Source organism: Vespula vulgaris, chromosome 9 (genome assembly GCF_905475345.1).
Source record: "Vespula vulgaris chromosome 9, iyVesVulg1.1, whole genome shotgun sequence".
NCBI lineage: Eukaryota > Metazoa > Arthropoda > Insecta > Hymenoptera > Vespidae > Vespula > Vespula vulgaris.
Genome location: NC_066594.1, coordinates 1,797,501 through 1,825,339, shown reverse-complemented (window position 1 = coordinate 1,825,339; position 27,839 = coordinate 1,797,501). Strand labels below are relative to the sequence as shown.

Genomic DNA, 27,839 nt, shown 5'->3' with positions numbered 1-27,839 from the left:
CATTATTGTTACGAGTAGACAGGCGTGATCTCTCCCATCTGATGGATTTCATCTTCATCCCTTAGACTTCCCCACCCTCTAGCTTCCCGTTGCACTTGGAATGCCCTTCGGACGCCCCGGTGATTTTTTTTTTTATATTCCTTTTCTTTTCTTTTTCTTTCTTTAATTTGCTCTTTCTCTCTCTCACTCTCTCTCTCTATCTATATCTATTTCCTTTACTCTTCGCCGTTCGAGTATCAAAGTCATCGGAGTTGAAATTGCTTCGCTCGAAGATATTTACGCGATTCTATGCTACTGCTTCCTGATAGAAAGTAACGATACGAGATAGAAAGAAATAGAAAAAGAAAGAAAGAGAGAGAAAGTCTATAAAATACTTGTCTATCGTTTCTCTCTCTCTCTCTCTCTCTCTCTTTTATGGAAATAAAAAGAATATTTCGTTGCCGTCGATTCTTTTTTCATTCTTTTTATTTTATTTTTCTTTTTTCTCGAAAGAAGAGATAGAAAAAAGGGAAAGTCCAGCGAAGGGTCGAAAACTATCTCTCCCTTCCTTACCCCTCTCTCTCTCTTCTATCTCTTTCTCTTTCTCTCTTTCAATCGGACATTTATATTCAGCCGGAAGTTACGCGCTTGTAAACCGGAAAGAAATCCGCGAAAAGTACGAACATACTAGAGAGAGAAGGAGTACGAGGGTGTGGGTGTAGAGGTAGAGGGTGGGGGTGGAGCACTCAAATGTCCTTTTATGTTCGCAGTGTCGCGCATTTGGGTGGGACTAGGCGAAAGGATATTCGTAAATAAAATTTTGCAGAGGAGGGTGACAAAATGGTCACACGCTCCACTGCTGACCCTATCGTCGACGTTGGGTCAAAACTTGATATCTATGCGACGAGATTTTTTTTTCCCCTCTCTTTCTCTATCTTTATCTCTATCTCTTTTTATCTTTCTCTTTCTCTTTTCTTTTCTTTTCTTTTCTTTTCTTTTCTTTTTTTATGCTGTTTTCACGTAGTTACGCTCTCCTTCGTAGAACGAAATAAAGTAGATACGGTTTTGCCGGACAGAATATTATAACGCTCGACTGACAGGGGATCTCTCTTTCTTTCTTTCTCTTTATTTCTTACTTTCTCTCTTTCTCCTTTTTCTGTCCCTTTTCCATAGGGAACGATACGAATACCGCAGGTTTAAGGCTGCTCTATTAGATTTCATAACGTCTAGCGAAGCCCTGATTTTCCCGTCGATTCTCCTTCGATCATGAAAGATACTTCTTTTCTATCACATTCACTTTCCTTGCACGTACGTACTTACATTCGTGCATACACACACGCACATATATATATATATATACTCAACATAGATACGTATATAGTACACATATGTACGTACGTATGTGCACTATTACATACGTGGTAACCTTGTACATACAGTAAGTAAGAAGCCACGGGAATAGAGAAAATTATTATTTTTTTTCTTTTACAATAATAGAGAACGTGTATATATATATATATATATATATATATATATATATATAAACAAGGAGAAAAAAATAAATTTTCTCGATTTCGCGGAACGTTCGTAACCCGTTCGTAAAATGTTCCAATCACTAGAACCATACGCGACGAAGACAAAGGTATTAGAAAAGAAAAATGTATCTTTGTGCCATTGTGAAGGACGATTTTACTTTTTGCGACGAAGTATACTTTGCGTCAACTTGTCGTTCTGGAGTAGAAGAAGGTTTACGTTACATGTACATATATACATGCATATATACATGCATATATACATAGGTACACAACATATAACTGTCGCGACTGCTCGCAATCAATCAAGGCCGTTATCTCCTTTGCTAGCCTTTCTTACGTTCGCAAGACTCATCGGCGTACGATTACGTTAGATTCGAACCGCGTTCTGCCTTATTGCGTCGTATTTTCTCGATGATTAATTCCCATCCTTTTCTATACTATCAACCTCTAGTCTCTCTCTCTCTCTCTCTCTATTTTTCCTTTCTTTCTCTTTCTTACTCACCCTCTTTTTCTGATATACCAGGGAGTTAACCGAAGAGCGAGGAAGATTCAAGCACGTCACAGTGTATTTCGCACGATTATTTCTCTGTATATTACGATGGAGAGATAGAGATATATACATACATACATAAATACATGCATACATATATAGATGGTATATATCTTAGTCGCTTATGATGACTATGGCAATTCTAATGATACCATCTTTCTCTCGCGTTGACAAGAGGAGATATACGAAGCATGTGAGAGAGGGAAGGGTAAGGGTGAATTGGAGGGGGTGGTTGACTCGATACTCTTCTCTTTCTTTTCGGTATAACCCACGTCTATATTTGAAACTTTTGCATATGACGAATCGAAGACTATTACCATTCAATCTCTTTGCTCCGGCTTCATCTGCATAACGTCGCGTATCTCCCTATTTCACTTTACATACGGCCACGGCCATTGCTCGCTCGACGTTCCTCCGTGTGTCTTGTGCCTCTGTATCGATATCATTTTTTTCTTTTTTCTTTCGTTTCCTTTTTCTTTTTCTTTCTTCTTTTATTGTATCTCTCGCTATATTATCTTCTCTCTCTCTCTCTCTCTCTTTCTTTTTATATATATATATATATATATGTGTGTGTATGTATATCATATCTTTTTCTCTTTCTCACTCCCTCTCTAACGAACGTGCTGACCACCGTCGTCCAGTTACTGAATACTCAAATCAAACTGGTAATTGACGAGCACGTGTTGGCAATTACGCGGTCATGGGTTGTATGCCATTTATTTCTCAACCTTTCTCGAATGCAGAACCTTCTAATAGGCCTCGTAACAGGATTTTTTTTTAAAGAACGATGTGTGTAGGTGCTTGTGTGTGTTTTTTTTTCTATTCTTTTATTTATGTATTATTTTTTTTTTAATTGATTCGATCTCTCGAATTATATTGGTATTAATAAAAATTTATTTTGCCGATCGTACGATGTTGTTAGTTAGAAGAAAAAAGGAAAAAAAAATTTGGAGATGCCGGGGATCGAACCCGGGGCCTTTCACATGCAAAGCGAACGCTCTACCACTGAGCTACATCCCCGTTTTTTTATTGATCAAAAAGCGATACAAGTGAATGAAATTTACACTAAATATTATCACTTTTTATAACATTGTGTTTAACAATACGTGTAAATTTTATATTAAAGAAATAATGTTTTTTTAATAATTGTTTCTTGTCGAATAAGATAAGATAAGATAAAGTTTATAAGTGAGCTTTCGTTTCATTCTTATCTCGATTAGATATTTGTATAGTATACAATATATTGCAAATATTTGTATATATATATATATATTTATATATATTGTATATATATATTTATTTTATATATGATATGATCACTCTGTAGAACGAGCATTGCTTCTACGTTGACGCGTATCTTTAGACTCCGGTATATACAAAATAATAGTATATATGAATTTTTGTTATATAATGAACGTTTTAGATCGATTTCTAAATTTTATTCTAGGTGTATATAATTTTTATTTTTGTAGGTATCATCGAGGGTCCCATGGTGTAATGGTTAGCACTCTGGACTCTGAATCCAGCGATCCGAGTTCAAATCTCGGTGGGACCTTGACTTTTTACATCGCCCAAACTTTTGCATAATGTGTGTTTTTATTAGATCTCATTTTAAAATCGCACGATAATTACGTCACATATATTTTTGATAACAGCTGATGATTCGTATCGTACGAATATTTTTCTTCTTCTTTGTTTTGTTAGTATTACGACTATATCGATACGAAGATAATTACGAAATATAAATAAGGAAGAGAATTTATAAACGTTAAAGATATAAAAAGATAATTGATAAAAAAAAAAAAAAAAAAAGAAACAGACATGCGTACTTGTGAGACTTGCCGAGACAGTTATAGTTATCGATCTATCGAATAGATTTCTATCAATATGTAAGAAATATATTATTAACTTTATATCGATTATAAAGCGAATATTTATAACGTTTATCATCGCGAGATAATTAAATGTGAATTTATCGTACGTCTTGCATTACAGTGCAAATCTTTTCGATAAAAAAAAAATACTCAATTTTGTTTACATTAACGGAAAAAATAATAAAATAAATAAATAAAAAGAGCACGATTTTGTACGTTCACGGAAAGGGAAAAAAAAAGAGAAAAAAAAAATATCTGACAGCGGTGGGATTCGAACCCACGCCCTTTCGGACTGGTGCCTAAAACCAGCGCCTTAGACCGCTCGGCCACGCTGCCTTCGGAATGGAGTTGGAATATTATCGTAGAAAATTCCACGACGCAGGCGTATTACTATATTTATTTTTATACGAGTCATTGATCTATGATATCATCGTGCTCTTTTTATCCGTCATAGATGCAACATAGTCGAGTCTTTCTAAAGAGGTATTTAAGATTCTTAAGGATGCTAATTAAAATAAGTTTTTATTGCTTCTGATTCTCGTCGTAGATGACTTCATAAGAGACAAAAAAAAAAAGAGAGAAAATTGACTTCATCCGACGATTTCATGCCGATGAACAAACGTTTGAACTACTTTTCTTTTTTCTACTTGACAGATTTAATTACGAGCTATAATTGAAAATATTTCTTCACTCGTGGGAAATATAAAAGAGATACAAAAAGGAGAGAGAAAACTGGAAAAAGAGAAAGAGAAGAGATACAAATTTGTGATGGTAGGTTTATCGTGCGTTACGCGTTTCTCTTTCGCGTGAAAATTATTTTTTAACGAAGGAAAAACACGTTCGGTGTTACGTATATAAAAAAAAAGAAAAAAATAAAATAAAATAAAATAAAATAAAATAAAATAAAATATAATAAAGAAGAAGAAGAAGAAGAAGAAGAAGCAGCGAAAATACTTGGCCCCATGCAATGGCGTATTTGCGCGGGTGTACGTCATTACCGTGACGGCTGGTGAAGAAGAATGGAGGGGGTGAGTTCAGAGAGAGAAAGAGAGAGAGAGAGGAAGGGATGGTGCGACGAATCTTACGGTTTTTATTTATTTTTCCCTTCTACCGTGCAACGTCGGCTGAACGCGATAAAATCTCTCAATATAAAAATTCATGCTCATAATAACGTGACTCCGTCCGGGAGTGGCTTCTTATTTTTTTCTTATCGCGTCCCCGGAGACGAGCGTAAAAATGACGCTCGAAGCTCTCGTGCTCGATGGAAGAAGAAAGAAATAAAGAAAGGAACGAGTAAGACAGAAAGAGAGAAAGAGAGAAAGAGAAAAAGGGAGAAGGAATAAGGCAGAGAAAGAAAGCCGTACGACCGTGGACAGATCGATAAATTTGCGTGAATATTCGTATAAGAGATAAGCTGCCGAGATAAGAGTTAAATCGGTCCTTGAAGTGGCGCATCTCCCCTCTCGCGTTACGTACATAGATACGAGGATATCAGAAAATAGAAGATAAATTTCACTCTCTTTCTCTTTCTCTGTCTCTCTTTTTCTCTGTTCAGTTACGTTTTATATATCATTTATGAAAGATTCGAGAAATGTGCTGCCGTGCTGTCATTTTGTTCTTTCTCCTTTTTCTTTTTCTTTCTTTCTTTCTTTTCTTTTCTTTTTTTTTTTTTTTTTTGAATGTGCTCATCTTTTAACGTAAACGATAATTTTTTCATTCTTTTCTCTCTCTCTCTCTCTTTTTTTTTTGTACGCACGTTACATCCAAATACGTTATTAAGTATGTATGTAATAGGTATGTATGTATACGCTGACATAAAACGTGAGATCGGGTTGTTTCATTCATTATTAAAACGAGACCATTATTTCGAGCTTGCTCGGGAAAGAGGTCGTTTTTTTTTCTCTCTTCTCTCGTGCGGTTTATCACCGATAACATAATCTCGTTCATGCTCGGTTAAAGAGGAAAAAGAAAAGAAAAAAGGAAAAAGAAATAAAAAAAAAAGGGAAAGACGTTCCCTCGAAGAAGAAAGAGCGAGGTACCTGTTTAGCATCGCATTTAGCAGAATCACGACGTTACTTCGGCTTAATAATACTCATACGTCGCTGTCGTCGTGGATGATCGATCGTATCGCGTGCTCATCCGCAACCCAGACGAGGAGGATGATCTCGATGACTTGCATCGACTGAATTACGTCGAGCATGTTGCATATCATACAGAAAATCCCTTCGTGCTGTATATATCATCGTGTGTGTGTATATATATATATATATATATATATATATATATATATATATATACGTATGTACATATGTATGTAACAATGTGTCCACGCTGATGAAGTAGGGCGTGCAACTTCTTATGAAATAAACTCCGTTAGAAGCCAATTGGGGGATGATTTATCTATTATTTTCTGCGGATCATGGAATGAAGTGAAGTAGGAGGAAGGAAGTGGAAAACAGGGGTAAGAGGTGGATATCGAGTGAGGGATATGCGAACGCAGGTGCTCGATCCTCGGATGATCGTAAGAGGAGAGTGATGTTAACGTACGATATAAATTAATGATACATCGAATAACGTATCCATTATAACGATTACTATGCTCGACGAGATAAGATATAATGTATCGTTATTCGTTATTCGACAAGAATTTTAGTGGACAGTCGGAATTAGTTTAGAAATGTCTCGTTAGCGTTAAATTATGATGGCTTCTCTCTCTATCTCTCTCTCTCTTTATTTCATTGTCGATATTTTCACGAAAATATGCGCGATGCAACGTACCGAGTATTAACGAAATATTCCATGACACTATATATATATATATATGTATGTATGTATGTATATGTATATATCGAGCATCGATCATTATGAGTCTGACCGTCCAACTCTGATTGGATATTCCAGTAATGGTCTATCGCCGTAATAATCGTCGACGTATGCAATAATCATGTCGTTTAATGACAATTGATGCGTACCGGCTCGTTAAATGCGCTTTAACATCGCGCCCTGCTTCTACGTACGCTCGCTCGTTATAATAGTTCCTATAGAGATGCGCGAGCTCGTATATATGATACTTATGATATGGCTTCGACATATGGGGATATTAGCCGAACAATGTTAACGTTGCCGTTCGATCTAATCTAGATCTTTGTATAGCTCGAACCTAGGTATTTAAATTTTCGATCTGTACGAATTTTCGTTGACCGATTTCACAAATACTCGCAGAGACAAAAAAATTTAGATCAGTCTACATATATATATATATATATGTATGTATGTACGTATATATGTATGTATGTATGATCGAAGGCATCGTCGATTACGCGTTGAAAAGCGTTTTCCGATCGTTGTAGGACAATAGCCGTGACTATATGTACTTATGTATGTGGTATATAGCATACACGTTTACAACATAGACGTAGAGACATAAACGCATATAGAGAAGCCGTTGAAGAGGAGATTGGCGGCCTAACGCAGATACGGGCGATGGTTCTATTGTTGGAGGGGTTCGACGTTACGCGCGATCGGTCAATATTTCTCGTAACCGATCTACGTTACCTTCACTGGGATGTGCAACTATCGATGTGCATATAGAGAGATATAGACACTCTCCGCATAGGATCTCTCTACGCTTCCGTTTCGCGTGCACCGTACCAACTACGGTCTCGTTTGCGGAACACGATGTTACATTGAATATTTTCGCGTTACTGACCTCCGGCTATTCCGGATGTTGCGTCGAGAGGAGTAACACATATATACACGGTATACGTTAATGTGTATATGCGTTCGTTCGTACATATGTGTGTGTGTGTTTGTTAATAATGCCGGCTACCTTCCTCCTCCTACACTACGTCATTCTACGCTAATATAAATGTGTTGGTTAGAGCCAATTAAATTCGACATCATCGTACGGTTAACCAACATACACGTACAATGAAAATGTTGAAAATGTTGAAAACGTTGTTGTGCCATCAATTTCGTAGTCGTTCCGATGTACTTGGTAATCAGGTAACGTTCGTTCTATCATAAATGCTACTTCTTTTTTTTTTTTCTTCTTTTCCTTCTTCTTTTTTTTTCTTCTCGAAAACACGAAGTAACCCAAGTATCGGAAAATTCGATCGATCTCGTACCGACTTGGGAAATGCAACGTTAAAACTTTCCAAATATTTGCCAAGCCCTCGAATCAAATTACATATCGTGCTTGCATATCCACGTCGCAGCAGCATTTTTTCCCTCCTCTTTCCCACCTCCTCCTCCTCCTCCTCCTCCCATGTACGTTCATAATTAAAGGATCACCATTCTCTATCGTTTCTTTTTTTTTCTTTTTTTTTTTTCAATCCGTTCTTCTGGTAATTTTCGTAAAAGGGCATATTAGAGCTATATCAGAATTCAGGTACGTGTTTCATGTGAAAACGATGCATCGTGGTCCTACGCAAAAGAAAAGAAAAGAAAAGGAAAGGAAAACAAAATGGTAATAAAAAGATTAAAAAAAAAAAAAACAGAAATGCATACGGGACGGAAGCAAAAGGGAATAATAATAATAAAGAGAAAAAAAAAGAAACATGGCGTACGCTCGCTCGCGAAGGGAGAGAACAAAAACGAAATAATGCATGAAAGCAGGAGGAGGGCCGATCGGACTCGTTTTTTCCATCGGAAAATATTTGTCAATATTTCGATGTAGATTTTTAGTCTGTCCATTGAAAACGGGGCTAGAATTTTTGAAAAGAACAACTAGTTCATTACTATGGAGGGATCGCCGATCGATTCGTCGGCTCGAATTTCTATCAGCTTGCGTGACTGTCAAAAACACGTTTTTCATTCTCTCTCTCTCTCTCTCTCTCTCTTTCTCTCTCTTTCTCTCTCTTTCTCTCTCTTAGAGATAGAGAATATTTTTCGTTCGAGTTGCGCTAAATTCTGTATCGAGGTAGATAGGAAAAAGGGTTGATTGGCAGAGTTTATAGGCATCGTGGTAACTCTGGCGACACACGACCCGGTAATTTTGGATGAGGGAGAAGGAATAGGGGAAAGGCAGGGTTAATTTTGCAAGGGCAATTTCGTCGAAAATTTAAAAGAAAAAAGAATTGTTCCGTCCGAAAATAAAAAAGAAATAAAAAAGAGAGAAAAATCCTTTCCGTATAGAGTTTGTAGAGATCGCGAGGATCGGTAACACACTCTCTCTCTCTCTCTCTCTCTCCCATTTCATTCTATCTCTATCTCTATCTCTATCTCTATCTAGAGGAAGTTGCGTTCACCTGCATCATCGGCCAAAACCTCGTTTTCTCCTGTAATTCCATTTTCGCGTTGGCCCCAACGACGAGATCGTATGACTCGATTTTTCCACAATTTTGCGGGAGGGAGCCATCGTGGTGGGGGGGAAGGGGTGAGGCAGTGAAGGGAGGAGACGAAGGGTGGGAGAATTTCAATTAGATTACCTCCGTCCATGTTACATACCACGTTTTTCTCTTTCCTCTTGGTATATCCCTGTACGCGGAGGAGAAAAATCGCGTTTATCCGACCGCTTCTGTCTTTATCTCTCTCGCATACACGCTTACACTGTTCCTCTCTCTCTTTCTCTCTTTCCCTTGTCTCGTTCGAACAGAAGCGAGAAAGAAGGACTACTCGTCAATGACGAAGTTTTCGTCGTTTGCTCGCTAATGGTCGAGCCCATTCGACGTGTTCTCGCGAGATCGCCGATGATTAATCAAGCACAAGCTCTACCCGTAAACCCTACGGCCTAAACCCATTTTTAGAAGCGCTCGACCGGAGGACGTGGCGATTATACCCGCGAGCGAGATACCGTTTCCCATTATTTTCTTTTTTTTTCTCTGTATTTTTTTTCTTTTTTTAATTCCTTCATTCGAGAACGACCACGTGGATTCGTCGTCGTCGTCGTCGTCGTCGTCGTCGTCGTCGTTGTCGTCGTCATCGCCTTCAGCCCTCCTGCCTATTCCCTTCTCCCTTACGGAATTAGTAGGAATTTAAAAGGAAGAGGAAGAGAGCTCTATGTGTTTGACTTTGATCGATCTTTCTAAATTTCCTCATACTCTCTCTCTCTCTCTCTCTCTCTCATCTTTGTATGATTCGTAATAATCGTCTCTGTTTTCTAACTACTTTTCTCTATCTCTCTCTTTCTGTTATGTTCGAAATCGAAATGATGCCATCGAAACAATGGATCAAACGATTTTTTCTTTCTCCCTTTTTTTTTCCTTTTCTTTTTTCTTTTTTCTTTTTTTCATATCCTACACCGAAGCTCTAAGGGATTACACACGTGGTGCGTTTTACCTGACTATAAACGAGCCGCCAAGAGGCTTCCAATCGACGACTGCCTGACGCCGTGGGAATCCCTTGAGAATCGACGTGTATGACGTAATGCCGAAGGAACGCTGTGCAACCCCTTTTCGCGACCCTCGCTCGATGAGGCTCCGCCATTCGCAAGTCTCATCGTCGTTGTCGTTGTCTTTGTCTTTGTCAATGTCGTAGTTGTGTAGTCGTCGTCGTGATCGTCGCTTTTCAAAGCTCGAGTAAAAGAGAGAAAGAGAGAAAGCAAGATGGAGAGAGGAAGGTAGAGAAAGAGAGAAATGCATGAACAGAGAAAGAGAAAGAGAAAGAGAAAGAGAAAGAGATGGAGAATTAGAGATCAACTGCGGACTTTCATGACGCGATTCGCGATTTTCTCCCTCGTTGGATCGACGGTTATAAACGCATTTATGCATGGAACTGCATAGCTCGCATCGGTAGGACGTTTAAACGCCGGGAATACGTTGCAGTTCGATGCGGTTCCGCGCTAAGTGGATTACGAGTTTGCGATTATGTGTACGTACGTATGTAGGTACATACGTACATACATATATACATACATACATACGTAAGAACATTCGCACGAGTGCATACGTGTTAGCCAAATTACGTTATTCCGCTGCAGTCAACACGTTTCTGCAACCGCGTGCAATTTTTTTCCCTTTCTCTCTCTCTCTCTCTATCTCTCTCTCTCTCTCTCTCTCTCTCTCTCTCTATATATATATATATATATATATATATATATATATCTTTATATCTATCTCCCTCTTTTTCTCTCTCTTTCTCTCTTTAACTCTCTACCTCTCTGTCTCTGTCTTTTCTCTTTATTCGAAGTCGTCATCATCCTCTTCTTCCTCCTCTCGTTAATATCGTCCGGCCTCAGAAAGAGAGTTACCCCTACGAAGCGAATTATCTACGCTCGATCGAACACCACCCGTCGTCTCTTCTACCATTTTTTTTTATCTTCTTCTTCTTCTTCTCCTTCTTCTTCTTCTTCTTCTTCTTCTCTCTTCTCTCTTCTCTCTTCTCTCTTCTCTCTTCTCTCTTCTCTCTTCTCTCTCTTTTTTTTTAATTTCCCTCGTTTTTCTTTTTTTCTTTTTTCGTTCTTGTTCTTTTTCTCTCTTTTCTTTTTTTTTTTTTCGTTTCACATTTACATCAGCCCCGTTATATTCCGCTCGTGCGATTTCCTCCTCTTTATTCTTTCTTTTTTACTTTTTTTTTTTTACTTTTTTTTTCTTTCCGTTCGTTCATCCCTTCTTCTCGTACAAGAGTACCGACCACTCGATTCGTTCGTTCGTTCGATTTAAATTCATCCAACGATAACCACGCAACGTTAAACGAATACCTTTATACTTTCGAATTTTCAAGTTTTACGTTCGCTTAATTTTTCTATTTTTCGTCGAATTTTTTCTATCAATTTGCTAGTCGACTTTTTCTCTCTCTTCTCCTCTCTACACCCAATCGTTTTTACTTCATTACGGAAACCTAAAAATATTCGTGTTTTGTGCTCGAATAATTACAACAAAAAAAAAAGAGAGAAATTAAATAAAAGGAAAGAAGAAAGAAACGTAAAAATAAAAAGGTAAATAGAAAATTTAGATTTGACGGACATCGAGGCCGTGCATTATGGGGAAAATTAAACGTGGAAACCATAATAATTAAATGCTCCACGAACTTGGTCATTCTTAGGCTTCACGAAACGTAAAATATCCGACGAGTTGAGTGGACGTCGTTAGTGTGGCTTCTTAAATAATGAACGATAGAATTGTTTACTCCTTAGAGAAAAATGATATTTGATAATAAGGGTAGAAAAACGCGTGATATAATCGGACATATGGATCATATCCCGGGTATTGTTGTTTTTCTATGGTGTTCGACATTAGAATGAACGGATCTATATGATATCAATGGATAGTATAATATCAATCGGAGAGCAAAGAACATTGTAAATTTTCATTCCGAAAGATTTTTTTAATAATTTCGAAAGTTGAAAAACTTCAAGTGTTATGTTATGATGAATTGACTTTTTTTTTTATCACTTGTGATCATTTAAAGAATTACTTAGGATAAATATTGAATTGTATTTTACAATCTTTACAAAATATTTCGATGTTTCATTTTCTTTTTTTTTTTTTATCGCACGTTGAAGCGCAAACGTTTATTTAATGGTCCACTATATTATTTCATTCGGAAGAAATCCAGATATTTCATTATGATTTTTTTTTTCTTCTTATTTATTATCTACAGCACGAATTTTTTTGTAGTTTTTATTATTTATCCATACTTGGAGGAGACTTGAAGAACTGTTCGTTCATTCTAAGTCCAGGGAAGAGTTGATTCAATGCATTGTGTTTGACATCGATAGATTTATCGTATTTGCACAAATGTCGAGGAGAACGAAGAGATCTTTATATTATTCATTTTCTTGTGTATATTAAATGAATTCCGATAAATTTAACTATTTATAGTACAAGTAGAAATAATCGAAGATAAGTTTACGCGAAAGAATGTTTAAATAATAAAAAGAAGTTAATGTCTGTTAATATCATTTAAAATAACTTTATTAATTTGATAATAATAGAGAATCAAGGTTTTATAATTATATATATATTTTTTTAATAATTAATAAATATCAAAACTCGTATACTTGAATATTTTCTGTGAAATTTTACGTTTCACTGTTAGCCAATTAATTTTTTTTGATAAAATACTCTTTTATTTTCTGATTTTTTACTAATTATATTATAATTCTAGGATAAGATATATTATAAGATATATTATAACATATATCGTATAATATTGCGTTTATAAAGAAAAAGAAAGTTACCATTAAATTAGACTATTCGATACCAATGTTTTAATAATTAAATAAAAAACAAAAAAAGATGAAAAAAAAAATTGGAGATGCCGGGGATCGAACCCGGGGCCTTTCACATGCAAAGCGAACGCTCTACCACTGAGCTACATCCCCATGTTGAAAGTACTTTCTCTTATAGATTTCATATACTCTACATTGCACAGTATAATATATATATACACACCCATACACATATAAATATAAAAGACATCAATTTATATAAATAAAAGAAAATTCCCTTAAAATATTATTTATTATAACAACGCAGACATACGCTAAATTCTTACGTGAAACGTAAAAGAAAAAAAAAAAAAGAAAAAAATACATTTTATATACGACAATATATCAGTATCACAGATGAAATCTTTTTATTAGTCGATATATAATTAATACATTTTCGACAACATATATGCATCTATACATACACACACACACACACACACTTCACGAATACGACGTATAAGATTAGAGAATGCAAATGATAGTCGATTACTTGATACTCGGTGATAGCCGATTTACAAAAGAGGCGATTTGCAAAAAGCGAGAGTCATCGGTCGCAATTGCATCGTTACATTATTATTATCATTATTATTATGTATACAAAACGGGGGTGTAGTACGTGCCGAAGAATTACGAGGGTGGCTAAAAGTCATCACCCCCCGTTGCGTGACTTATGCAGCGCCTCGCTCTAATGAAGATCTATCGGCTTCTGCTACGTGGCCTTTTATCATTCGTTTGTTACGAAGTCTGTGCTTTTTCGTTCTCTCTTTATCTCTCTCTCTCTCTTTCTCTCGCTTTCTCTCTTTTCTCTCTCTTTTCTCTGTCTCTTTCTGTCTCTTTTTCTTTCTCTGTTTATCCCTATCTCTATCTCTCTGTTTCTCTTTTTCTCTGTTTCTCTGTTTCTCTTTCGCTCTTTTTATCTTTTTATCTTTTCTCATTCCTATCAAGAAATTCTCGACACGCGACGCACGATTATGTAGGTAGAACACGTTCGTTCTTTTTTTTTTCTTTCCTTTTTCTTTTTCTTTTTTCATTTTGTCTTCTTTTTTTTTTTGTCGAACACTACGAGCGTCGTTAAAATCAGCGTCGTGACGAAGCAACAATAACAACGAATTGACGACGATGTGACGACGAAAACGATTAAACGTAAAGACGTTTTTGATTTTATTTGTTTATTCATTTATTTATTTAATTTTGTTTCTTATTTTTTGGAGAAAGGAAAGAAAGTTAGTTGTGGGTGAACGAACGAAATAATGTCTGAGAGAAAATCGAGATCAAATAGATATAGATATTCGAAGTAAACGTATATTTCGCTTTATAAATTCATTTTATATAAAAAAAAGAAGAAGAAGAAGAAGAAGAATGTGATTAAACGTGTTTGCATTGTATTAAAAATGAAAATTCGAAACGATAATATCGTATCAAGATATTCATTCGTAAAAGACGCAAATATCAGCCGATATATTGGTTTTAAGGTACTAAAAGGGTTAAATATTGATTATTAAATACGTCCGTTTGTATTTCAAGGAGAGTAATGATCCTTTTTAAATAATTTTCTTTTTACGCACGATCAACCCTAAACGATGAAAATTTGAAACGCGATATTAGCTCCCTAATGCCTATTCCTTCCTTCTATCCATCCATCCTTAAAAACTTGATAAACCGTAATCCGACACGGGTAACGTGATACTTTAGAAGCGGATAAATAAGAAGATGAGGAGTATTCTTATCGTATAAATCCGAGAATCTTCCCTTCGTCGAGCGAATAGCAAACAGTAACGGGAGAACGATATGGAGCAATATTTTAAAGGATTGTCATTGCGAATGTATATTCTTATATGATTACGAATAAATCGATCGATAAGGATCGATGAAATAATATGATTGAAATTAACGATAATAATCGTTAATTAATATCGATTATCGTAGGACATAGATCATCTTCTTTCCTTCTTCTTTTTTTTTTTTTAATAACTCTATTCGAAAGGAAAGAAACTTATGAACAGTTTATTTACATGATATCAAGGGTTTTACGTTGAGAAATAAAGTAATATCGTCTTTAGAGAAGCTAACACAAGAGTAACGAGAGGGGTGAAGAGAGATGAGTGGAGTGTCGGCCGCTAATCCTTAATTTTCCAGGACGGTGCTTCTCTCCGCAGCAATACTCTTTCTCTCTACCCTTCAAGACTAACAATTAGCGATGTTAATCCTTCTGGGCCTAAGAAGGACCTACGGCCATATATCCCATTACAAGCCGACGGACGAAACACGACCTCGTAAAGATTCTTTTAATACCATCTTCTCGGTGCGTAAGATCAGTACGTGCGTACATAAAGTAACACAGAGAGAGAGAGAGAGAGAGAGAGAGAGAGAGAGAGAGAGATAAAGAGAGAAGAAGAGTGAGAGAATAAGAGTGAAAGAGAAAGAGAGAGAGAGAGAGAGAAAGAAGCGAAAGAGGTTTTGTACAATTAACGGACGTAATTACGAGGAAACAGGCTCTGCTCGCAAAGAATCGTTGCCCTCCAAAGAGCAGTATGCATATTTCATCCTTAGGATCCTTAAGTCGAGGACGAATGAAAGAAGTAATCCTGAGATAACGTCTTCGGCCTGAGAGAAGATCGTCGTTTACCCTCACGAGAGGAAACAAGTCCAAGAGAGATAGAAAGAGAAAAAAAAAAGAGAGAGAAAAAGGACACAGTAGTAGTAACCCACCTTAGAAGGAGCGAAATATCTTTCTTTGTACGATTCTTTAAAAGTCAAAGGCCCTCTGTAAATACATCGTCTTTCCGTCTACGTCAAGACTTTTTACGTTATCGAAGAAACCTTTCTCTCTTTCTTTTTAAATACGAGAGATAAGGTTGAGCCGCTAGGTTGCTCAACTGAAGGAACGACAAAGATCGGATAAAGGGCAACGTGCGTTTGCATTTTTACAAAAATAATTTTCAACGTTTCGAGGGAACAGATTTTTGTAGGTAGGTAGGTAGGTAAAGGTAGGAAAGTAGGTACTATCTTCTTCGTTCGAGTTTTTCTCGAACGAAGATCGTGTCATAGATAAGAGTCTACGTTTCGTTTTCTTTCGTTTCGTTTTCTTTTTTGGAGGAAGTTCTCATACGTGAGAAATAATTTCGTCTAAGAGAACTATCACGTGTGTGCGTGTGTACGTGCGATCATTATCCTAAACTATAGCTCGTTCACGTAACAAGATGGAAATGATCGAAAAGGTACAAGATAAGGAACGTTGTTAAGATATCTCTAGGCTGATTCGATTATTCGATTCGATGCACCGTATGCAAAGACCATGACTTTCCGTTTGCATTTTTCTCTAGTTTACGAGTAATGTTAGAAGTAAGAAAGATAGAGAGAGAGAGAGAGAGAGAGAGAAAGAAAGTGAGAAAGAGAGACCTCCCATGGTGCGGAATATCCTCCGCAATCGATCGTTTATCTATGACATCGATGCACTTTCATTCGCTCTAATCCCTTTTCTCGCTTCATGCATGAATAATATACATTCGTTTCGCTTCGAATTTAAAATGTTCGACATTTTTCTAAGCCTAGCAAGGGATCCATGTATATACATAGATAAATATATATATATATATATACTTGTGTGTGTATAGAGTATCCATTCATAGATGTCCGAATAAATATCTGACGAGTGATTGAAGTTACAAGAAAGTTTAATAAAAGAAAATTTACACGGGTTTTGAGTCAGCTATGTCTAAAGTATGTTTTAATGATAAAAAATACATAGTAGAAATTTTTGCAAATGATCGTTATCTATATAAATATGCATCACAAGAAATAAATAAATTAATTAAGTTATTCGATTTAAAAAGAAAAAGATTTTTTTAATTACTCGATCAAAAAAAGGAAACAGAAAAATAATATCGATCTTTATAACTCGAGGTGATCAGGAATATAGGGGAAAGAAAGAAAAAAAAGGGAAAGAAAAAATTGGGAGAAAACAAAAAGAAAAAAATGTTCGCACGCATTTTGTTGATAACACGGAACCGTGCAAATTTTCTTTTAATTAATTTCACTTGTAACTTCGATCAGTCGCGAGAGATTCGCTCGGTCATCTGTGAACGAGCAATCTGTCTAAGTATGTGTACGTATGTATAGTATATTCGGTAAAACGATACGATAGGTTTACGCGTAGGTCTTCTTCGCGTTCGAAAAAACAAACTGAGATTCGACGAAATCGCACGAAGTCGAGGAACGTTCGGTATATCGCGCAATCCTATCGGCAGTTTACCTGGAAACCTACTTTTACTCGTGCAATGTCGCCGAATTTGTAACCCCTTTAAAATCCTGTATTTCCTGGTAAATATCGACTTTCGAAACCTGATCATTATTAGATTGCGAAGATCCGATGGTGTAGAAAATATAATTCCTTTATCGATTCGAATCCGGAATTAGATATATTAGAGTCGACGAACGAACATGGATGATCTCTCTCGTTGCTTGATATTGATAATTAATCTAATAGCGAGAAACGAAGTTAATTCGTTAATCATTATGACGATGATACTATATCGTATTGATTGATCAAAAGAAAATCAACCTAATTCGTTACGTCCATATAGAAAAGGGACAAGAGGAAACCCTTTCGTTACTTCGACCGTCTCTTTCCTTCTATCAGTCCCTTTACCAACAACGGCTTTTGCCGTCTCTCCTTTTGCGTTTTCAACCCTAAATTTCATTCCGAGAATCCGTTTCCGCCGCGTGTCTGCTTGTAAAATCAGTACATCCGGGTGTCAAAGCGATGTCACCCGCCGAACGATGCCACCCCGTTACTATGCGCATCAGTTTTAAATTCGATCAATGGGTGACACCAAGCGTAAAACACTTTTAGGGTTGAAACTTTAAAGGCCGACCGGGCTTTGCTATGGTCAGAGAGAGAAGGAGAAAGAGGTAGAGTTAGAGAAAGAGATAGAGACTGAAAGAGGGGGAGAAAGAGAGAGAGAGACAGAGAGAGAGTAAATCGTAGTTACAACCGTGAAACTGGGGGGTGGTGGCCGTGACGACGCGTGTTATGGGAACTCGACGACGAGTGTAGTCGGAAGTGAAAGGATATTCATTTTAAATCCTTGTCCCTTTACGAATTCTCTTCTTTATATAGAATATCCTTTTTTCTAAAAGATTATGAAGGAAATTTTCTATATTTCTCTTTCTTTTTCCTCTCTGTTTGTCTCTCTTTCTCTCTCTCACGCACACATTTCCACTCGTTTATTCTCATAGATCGCAAAAGGAGGATCGATCAATAGAAAAGCAATAAAAATTTTCTATTACATGTTGATCGTGAAAAGCATTTGATGTAAATTATTTTGCTGGAATAGTGAACGAAAATAAAAAAAAAAAAAATAAAATAAAATAAAGCGGAAAGGAGAAAAAAGAAAATAAAGTGGAACTGCAACGCGATGAAACAAAAGGTACAATGCTCGTAGTGACGTACGCGTTACAACGCGTAATTATCTGCACGTCGATCGCAGGCCCTAGGCCAGGACAAAAGTTTGAAAATCTTTTCATCCCGTAGGACGAATTTACATTCTTGACAGCGATTTTTCTTTGAGGGTTCGACAAAAACGATGCGTGTAAAATGGCTCTACGTAAAAAGTAAAAAAATAAAAGAAGAAAAAATCGGACTTTGGTTTTGTATGTTTCTTTTTTTTATTTTTTTGTTGCATTCGAGCACGGCCACTCGTTCGATCGTGTATGTTTTTTCCAATGATATTTTTTCTTTTTCTTTCTTTCTTTCTTTCTTTTTGTCTTTTTTTCTTCTCTTTTCACGTTTTGTTTATTTTTTGTTATCCGATTGTCACAGGTCGGGAGAACAGATCGAACGATTTTGACCGTAGAACGAAACGAAAGGGACGACAAACGATAGTCTCTCGTCGTTTTCTCTCGGTTCTCTCTATTTCTCCCGTTTTTACGAAAATTCGATCGGCCGTTTAACGAACGTACGATTGATAAACAAAACGGTGACGCGTGACGCAGCGCACAAAGCGTGACACCTACCTCCCCCACTTCTTTTTCCCTTCTGTTTTTCTACCAGTAAATCACTCGAATTACAAGCTCGTGTTGCACGATTCACTATAGTACCAACACGGTACTATACATACATCATACATACGTACATATGTATGTAGATGCATGCCAGAAAATGCAACACTACCGGCGTTCTCCAAATTCGTCCATGCGATTGTAACGCACCGCGGGCAAAGTGAAATTTTTTAACGCGATAATTCGTCCAGGCGCGCATCAATCGATGTTTCGCTCGACAAATTTTCAAATTTCTCGATACCAGAACTGAGTTCGGCGATGTTCACGAAAAGAGAGAGATAGATAGATAGATAGAGAGAGAGAGAGAGAGAGAGAGAGAGAGAGAGAGAGAGAGAGAGAGAGAGAGAGAGAGATGGACATTTCGTAACAGAAACAAAAACGATGGTGCGAGTTGAGTGCATTACGTTTGAGAGAGAGAGAGAGAGAAACGTTGCTAGGCAACAGATCCACACCCGTTTAATTCATTTTAGGGAGCCACACGATCACAGCCGTGTTGGTGCATGCATGCAATTCTTCCCCTCATTCTCTCTCTTTCTCTCTCTCTCTCTCTCTCATTTACTCACTCTGCTCTTCCTCCGCCTCCTACTTCGCGATGCATAGAAACGATGCGATGCAACCGACTGACCGACGGATGGAGTCGCGGTGATCTGATTTTAAACCAATCAACGGTGGTTTCGCGCTCAATTTACAATCAGCCCCGATTCGTATCGCTCGTTACACGAAACCCAAGAGTAAAAGAGAGAAAGAGAGAGAGAGAGAGAAAGAGAGAGAGAGAGAGAGAGAGAGGGATATGCTCATCGAAAATATTTTAATCGGTCTGCAGATTTTCGAAGAGAAGCGTTCGTGATTCCGTGATGATGCTAATGCAGAATCTGATTAACTCGATCCAGGAACAGTAACGTTGATCGCTCTTATCCGTTTTTGTGGTAGAAATATGCGATTATGTTATCTCGCTTCAAAAACGTTGCATTATATTAAAAACGCAGGGGAGAGAGAGAGAGAGAGAGAGAGAAAAAATTAGCGCGTTGAACGACTTGACAAAGTAGACATATATATGATTTGATATAAATGTATCGAAAATATAGGAGATATAATGAGAGAGAAAGACAAGTAGAGAGACATTTAACATCTGGATATAATATATGAGAGACGAAGTACTCGAGAGGAAAATTATGTTAATCATTGAGGGAGAGAAAAAGATATATGTGTATGTGTGTGCATGCACATGTATATATATATATATAGAGAGAGAGAGAGATAGAGAGAGAGAGAGAGAGAGAGAGAGAGAGAAAAAACAGGAGACACAGTATCCAACCGAGATTATTTATTTGTAGGGTTAACGCGTGTGATGTGCTCGACGCCATTGTTATTAATTTCGACGGCGGGCTCATGAATAACGGCACCTGCCTGTAATAAAGCAAATCTCGCTTTTCATCGCTTTGTTCTGACAGGACCTCTCTCTCTCTCTCTTTCTCTCTCCCCTATTTTTCTCCCTCCCCTTTCTCTCTCTCTTTCTATCGTACCTCTGCATTCAATCACACATCGCATTAGTTCGATGATAAAAGCATCGTCGATCCATGACACGGAATATCGAACGATATTCATTTATAAATCTTTGATCATTTCATTTTTTTCTTTAATACATATCTACATACATACATACATACATAGATCATATGTATATAAATAGAAATACGTAGTATAGATACATAGGTATATTAGAGAAATTCGTAGTAGAAGATAAATAATACATATCGTTAAAATCAAGCCTATGTTTATATATGATAAAGAAAAATAAAATCGAAAAAAAAAATCAAACACAAAGGGAAGAAAGAATTTCTCGCACTTAATTAGATTGTCTCACGTGGAAAACAAACGTGACACAAACGTAAGCCGTTCTTATCTTATCTTATCCTACTTTGTTTCTTCCCCCTTCTCTATCTCATCTTAATCTTTATCATTGTAATCGTATTGTAAGAAAGAGGAAAAGGACGGGACACAGTTTAGAAGCTATGACGCGAATATGACACTTAATACGACAGAAAGGAGATACTGACATAGTGATTTTGAAACTCTTCGTAAAGGTAACGTAAGCATGCAGTTGTCGTCACTATGTGGCGTCCTGTATACACTCGTTCTATCCGAACGCATGCGTGTCGTGCACGTGCGCACGAATCGCGTGTAAGGTTTACGCTTTAATTTAGCAAAGTACCTTCCGTCCTACGTTCCGTACTGCGAGGAAAGTTGTGTTAGAAAAAAAAAGGAAAAAAGAGGAGAAGGACAAGGAGGAGAAGGAGGAGATGAAGGAGGAAGAGGAGGAGGGTTTAATTCGCGCACGCGTCGCATAATTTCTTGTAAATTAGCTCGTACTTATACGTGACCAGATGTGTGTATGAGAGAAAGAGAGAGAAAGAGAGAGAGAGAGAGAGAGAGAGAGACAGGAAACAACTGGTGGTAGCGACCACCATGAAAATATATAATGAAAAAAAAAAGTAAACAAAAAAAAAGAAACATCCTCGTCCTTCAGAAGACTAAGCTTCAACTATTAAATGACCTTCTGTTACGTTTATTATAACGAGCATACGCATCGTCTTGATAATCCACCTTGTTGGTCTACGCATATAAAGCAAAAAAAAAGAGGAAAGAAGAGAAAGAAAGGAAGAGGGAGAGAGAGAGAGAGAGAGAGAAATACTTCTTCACGCTCTCTCGCGCTCTCTAATTTTTCGTAACGACTAAGCCTGTTGTCACGTTTCCGCCAAGACACGTTCCTCCAAAGACGGTTCTCTCAACACTCGACACGGTGGATAGGTCAGGGTATATATCTACCATGTACTATCTTTCTAATTTATCAGCTTGCAACGGGACACGAGTTACGATTAACGTTGCATACGATATTATGCGTTAAGTATGCACACCGTTATAGAACGAATTACCATCAGTTGTGTTGCATCGCTTTGTGCTTTCGAGTTAACGACGTTTCGTAAAGAGAAGCATAAATAGATGACAAATAAGAAGATGATGATTATGATGATCTAGCAAGAGGATTTCTTATTATACCTATCACGATCGATGATCTTATAAACCTTTAATATCGTCGTCTTCGATGTATATATATAAATGGATATAGGGAGAGAGAGAGAAAGAGAGAAATAGAGATAGAGATTCTCTAGAATCTCAGTGTTAACAATTTCGTCGAAGATTCCGAGATTTTCGTAATATCGCATCCTATCTAATATCGATCGTAGATTAGCATCTGGTCGGTGCGCAAAGGGAGATTAGCCAGATCGATCACACGTGCTGAACCAATTCCTCTGGTCAGCTGCTCATCAATACCGGTAATGGTACCGTCCCCAACGACCCTAACCCTCTCTCTCTCTCTCTCTCTCTCTCGCTCCTTCCCTTCCTCTCTTCCTCTCTCTCCCTCTCTCTCTCCTTCTCTCTTTCTGTCTCTCTCTCTCTCTGTCTCTCTCTATACGTCCCTCCGTATTGTATATATGTATACGCCTCTGTACTCCTCTAATAGGCATATAATCGTTATGCACATATAGCATCCTCTCCTCCACGTAGTTAGTAGTACACACGCTAATAGTCTATTTCCTAATATCTATATACCTACACGTTTCGAGCATACAAGTATATATGTATATGTATATATATATATATGTATGTATTTAGATATATGTACATATATGTACATATATACATAACCATATAAATATATATACATATATATTTGGATAGAGAGAGAATAGTAGTAGTAGTAGTCATAGTAATGGTAGTAGTAATACATACACTATATATATATATATATATATATATATATATATATATATATATATAAACATGAGAGTATACGAGACGCGACATACGACACGATTACATATGCAGACCTGTCTGTATCAGGCCGATGTCACACGTGAACCAACCTAGACACAAATGTCCCGTGAATTTCACTTAAGCTTTCGGAATCGTTACGCGACTAACGAGTCGACTTATTCTTGGTTGAAAGTCAAATGGTAACGTTCGCATTTTTCGAAGAGTAAAAACGGAGAAAGGAAAAAGATAGACAGACGGACAGAGAAAGAGAGAGAAAAAGACAGAAAGAAAGATAGAAAGAAAGAAAGAAAGAAAGAAAGAAAGAAATAGAAAATCCTTCGAATGCTCGACACGAGTCACGTTATCTACGAGCTCGCTTCCCATTGAAAAATGTAAGCTCTCGAGAAGGCAACCGTGTCGTAGCGCAACAACGGGCCGTTACATCTGTCGCTCGCATAATGCGCGATATCGCGCGTATATCAGTTGTTGCATAATGCATAGGGAGGAATGAAGGAAGGAACGACGAGGAAGAGGTGGAGAAAGAGAAGGAGGAAAACAACAACGCGTGTGTTGCGAATCGGACTGATATTGCGGCCGGATATAATGTCATGGAAAATGGGAAAAGCACAGTGTTCTCTCATCTCTCTTTTCTCTCTGTTTTTCTCTCTGTCGAATAGTTGTTTAACTATATATCGTTATCCTTATCTTCGTTTCACCGACATCTTTCATTCTTCTCTTCGTTGAAATCATTACTATCATTGAGTTAAAAAAAGAAATTCGTGAATCGAGTGAGTTGGTTGTATCTAAATGTACTTGCGTTCCTTTATATATATATATATATATATATATATATATATATATATATATATATATAAGTATTTCTTTTTCTTTCTTTTTTTCTCTTTGCTCCTTTTTACTTTTAGTTTAAAGGATAGTTTATTATTATGAGCAAGAGTACAGTGTTCTACTTTCGAGATATCGAAATGCATGTACATATAACCATAAATTATGAGCGAAGTATTTCTTTAAATATTTCGATAACTTTAAGAGATAAGAACGGTGATACGGGATTGGAGAATATTTCATTATTTTTTAGTGAGCCGATACAGTTTCTTATAGGTTATTTCCTTTACGTAAGATATTTATCCCGTTTGAAATTATTTTCGAAAGTGGGAAAAATGTTTCGTTACGATCAAATACGAACAAAATAGAGAAAAGAAATATCTTATACGGATATCGTGTGCAGATACTTTATTAATAGATCGTTATAAAACTATTTAGTATCTATGTGGAAAAGGAGAAAAAAAGAAAAGAAAAGAAAAGAAAAGAAAAAGGAAAAGAGAATTTACTTAGTAAATAGCATCGTGTAGAATTCAATTGATCATTGAAACATGCAGGAGATTCGGAAAATACGATTGAAGAAATTTTTCTATGGTTTGATTAGATTCCATTTGAAATTCTTGGTATATACATTATATATATGTATATGTATATATATATATATTTGATCTATGTATATATATAGAAGAAATATAGTTAGGATGGCCGGAGAAATTCGGCACGGCATGCAAATCATTCCCGTGGACAGTCGCGTATAAATATTCGACAATTTGCATTTTCCTTCGATGTGGCGGCCAAGTGCCGCTACTACAGGCCATTTCCAAGATGGATGCCGCCACTTTGCGAGATATACGCCGAAAGTTTTAGTACCCACTAAATTTCAACTAGCTACGACTAGCCAGATCTATCTACCTATAAAATATATATATACATATATATATATATATAATATTATATATATATATATATATTTATTTATCTTAGATATGAAGAAATAAGAGGAACACGACACTTGTTGCACCACGTACGAAGAAATAGTTTTTCTGTTTTTGTAGAATTTGTTTCGCGATCTGAAAAAATCATAGATAATCCTCTTGTAGAAATTCGACGAATAATCGACGAACTTTCCGAAGATATTTATCGTTATCAAAGATATCTTTAGAAAAAAAGAAAAATAGAAAAAGAATGCTTTTTTCTATATTATCAGTATAGAATCAGGAAAAAAATTAGCTATGATAATAGTGATCGATAGTAAGCGAGGTGAAATCATGTTTTATTTATATCATTAGTAATCTAACCAAACAATTGTCGTATTAAAATTGACTTATAGTTATTATTAAAAAGCAAGATGATGCGTCCTTGATTCTGAATATCTTAATTTGTAAGATGAATAATTCATTATCAAAAATATCTTACCATTGAGTGATTATTAGTACAGATTTTTAAAATAAAAAAAAAAAAAAGAAAAAGAAATCAGAAGATCTTAAAGATCGGCCCGAATTAATTAAAATTGATATACATTGCCAAGAAAATAAATTTCTAAAATAATTCTAAAATAAAATATATTCAGGATTAAACTTGGCGTGAAGAAATAGAAAAAAAAAGACAAAATAAGACGAAAAAGAAAAATCAAAAAAAAAAAAAAAGAAAAGAACATATAGACAAAAGTTTCCAAAATCGTTGTATCATTGTTTAATTATTAAATGAAATAAGCAACAATGGGAAGGTATAACGACTCGATTAAACTGGACAGTCAGTGATTGCCAGTATAATTTGGGGAACAAATCGCGTCTCTGTAATCCTATCCCCGTGCAATCACTTGTATCGATCATCTCGATTTACCGATTTCGACGTGTGTTTCATCGAAATACTCGCGCGGTCGCATTATCGTGGCTTTCTCTCGGACACGCATACATATAAACACATAACGTACGTAACAGAGATATATTCTCTCTCTCTCTCTCTCTCTCTCTCTCTCTCTCTCTCTCTCTTTCTCTCTCTCTCTTTCTCTTTGTGTGTTCGAATCAAATCGATGCTCCCTGCGCGATCCGAAATGTACAAAATTATAGTTATATCTCCGAACTTCGTTAAAACGGTTCGCCTCCATTCGAATCTCCTCCTCTCAACTCCTCCCTCCCACCTTCTCCCACCTCCGAATCCCTCTCACTCAAGAGACCTCGTAAATACTGTTTTTCCGTTCATTAGAAATTCTATATGATTATCGGAACTCGATGGGACATCGGTAAACGATTTATCATTTATTTCTTCTCCCTAAAGCAACTTGCTGCCGTCTATATGTATATGAAATCATTTCATTCAATCAATAATATATATATATATATATATTTTTTTTTCTCTGTTGTTTATTTATATTTATGTGAGATTTTGTTGTCGATCTTATGGTTAAATCGAGATGATATAGGAAAAATGAGTATACTGATGAACAGTTAAAAATATTTATTGATAATCGTAGATATATTAAATATTTATACAATTTTTCAATTGACAATTTGTAACAAAGCTTTGTATATTTTTCGCTTATATATATTTTTTCTATTGCTCGATGCATTTTTATTAATTAATAAATTTCTTTTCTTTTTTTTTTCTTTTTTTCTCTTTTCTTTTCTTTCCTTTTCTTTTTATATGTATGATTGCTTTCGAACTATTAATTTTGAACCAATTGATTTGAACTTTTATTGATTATAACATTTATTCCAATGGTAATATTTCTAGTAAATCATTTTTGTAGATAACGTTTAATATTAATATTTTCAATATGCACGAAGAAAACGATTGAAATCGGATACAGCGTACGGTTATGACCAATTTTCTTTATTATATTGTGATATTATGCTATAACACATCCATTTATTTTATTTTATTTTATTTTTTTACAAACTCGCCGAATACGTTCTGTCTTGTAACGATAGTCTATCGTAATATCGAAGAAACTCGTATCTCCTATTTAATTTTTGTACTCGTATCAACTCATACAAATTCTGATCCAGTATACCATGTATCGATTATCAAGGTTATCTTCGGCCAATTTTGCGATACGATTGGCCATTATTGTCTTTTATTTTTTTTCTTGGACCTATTCTTGTGACGCTTCGTTGTTATTTCAAATGTTTTTTTGTGTCTTATCCGATAAATTCGATGTTTTTTTCGTGTCTCTTTTAGTGTCTTTTAGTGTCTTCTCTTTCTCTTCTTTTAGTGTTTTCGGAAATGGAATAAAACATTTTTAACGAGTGTCCTTCCCGTTTCACGCCAATTATAATTTTCATCGTATCGTCTTCGTCGTTAAACATGGCACAGATAACTTTCAATCGTTGTTCCCACTGTTGAACAAATATAGGATCAGAATAATAAAATTTTATCACTGAATTAATCAAATTTATTATTTTCGATATTAATGTTATTATCTCGTTACGCCTTCTTAATCGGTGATCTTCGTTCATTTCATTTAGCGTTGTATAATCATTTCTATCCTGAGTTTTATATAATAGTTCATTAAACATATTCACCAAGTCTGCAGTAACTTCAGTGGCATCACATACAATTTTGCAGAACTGCAAAATATTACTTAGATCACTTATGCCTTCGTTACGATTCATTATGTCCAATTAAGTTGTTGTTTATTAACCGTTTTATTAAGAACTTCGATTTCTCCTTTTATCTTTTGTTTAATCCTTTACGTCGTAAAATGTCTTTGCTTAACCGTACTAAAAATATTCGATTTTATTCTCCACTTCGAAATACTTTGCGAATTGTAGACTCGATCTAATGTCATTGGTTTTGCCAACGTCCGATCTTTTATATGAACGATGTTTTATCGATAAACGCGTAAAAATTTTATTTAATATCTAATATTTTCTGTATGGCGATAAAATATCTATATTTCCTATGAATTACGATATTTCATTGTAATAATATCGAAGAAGCTCGTATTTAATCTTTCTACTCGTATCAAGTGATGTGAATTTTTTTTATTGGACGCTTCGTTTTTATTCCGAATTAGTTTCTCGAGATGA

General features: G+C 36.0%; 1 protein-coding gene and 4 non-coding genes across 6 annotated transcripts in view; 2 read left to right on the top strand and 3 right to left on the bottom strand.

Annotated features, from left to right (window-relative positions):
* The window catches only part of LOC127066254 (apoptotic protease-activating factor 1), a 71,790-nt gene that overhangs the window by 10,101 nt on the left and 33,850 nt on the right, over positions 1–27,839 (top strand). The window lies entirely within an intron of this gene.
* On the bottom strand, positions 3,013–3,084 carry Trnaa-ugc (transfer RNA alanine (anticodon UGC)). The gene has a single exon. It is a non-coding gene; the product is annotated as a tRNA-Ala (tRNA).
* Trnaq-cug (transfer RNA glutamine (anticodon CUG)) lies at positions 3,548–3,619 on the top strand. The gene has a single exon. It is a non-coding gene; the product is annotated as a tRNA-Gln (tRNA).
* Positions 4,195–4,274, bottom strand: Trnal-uag (transfer RNA leucine (anticodon UAG)). Its single transcript has one exon. It is a non-coding gene; the product is annotated as a tRNA-Leu (tRNA).
* Trnaa-ugc (transfer RNA alanine (anticodon UGC)) lies at positions 13,132–13,203 on the bottom strand. Its single transcript has one exon. It is a non-coding gene; the product is annotated as a tRNA-Ala (tRNA).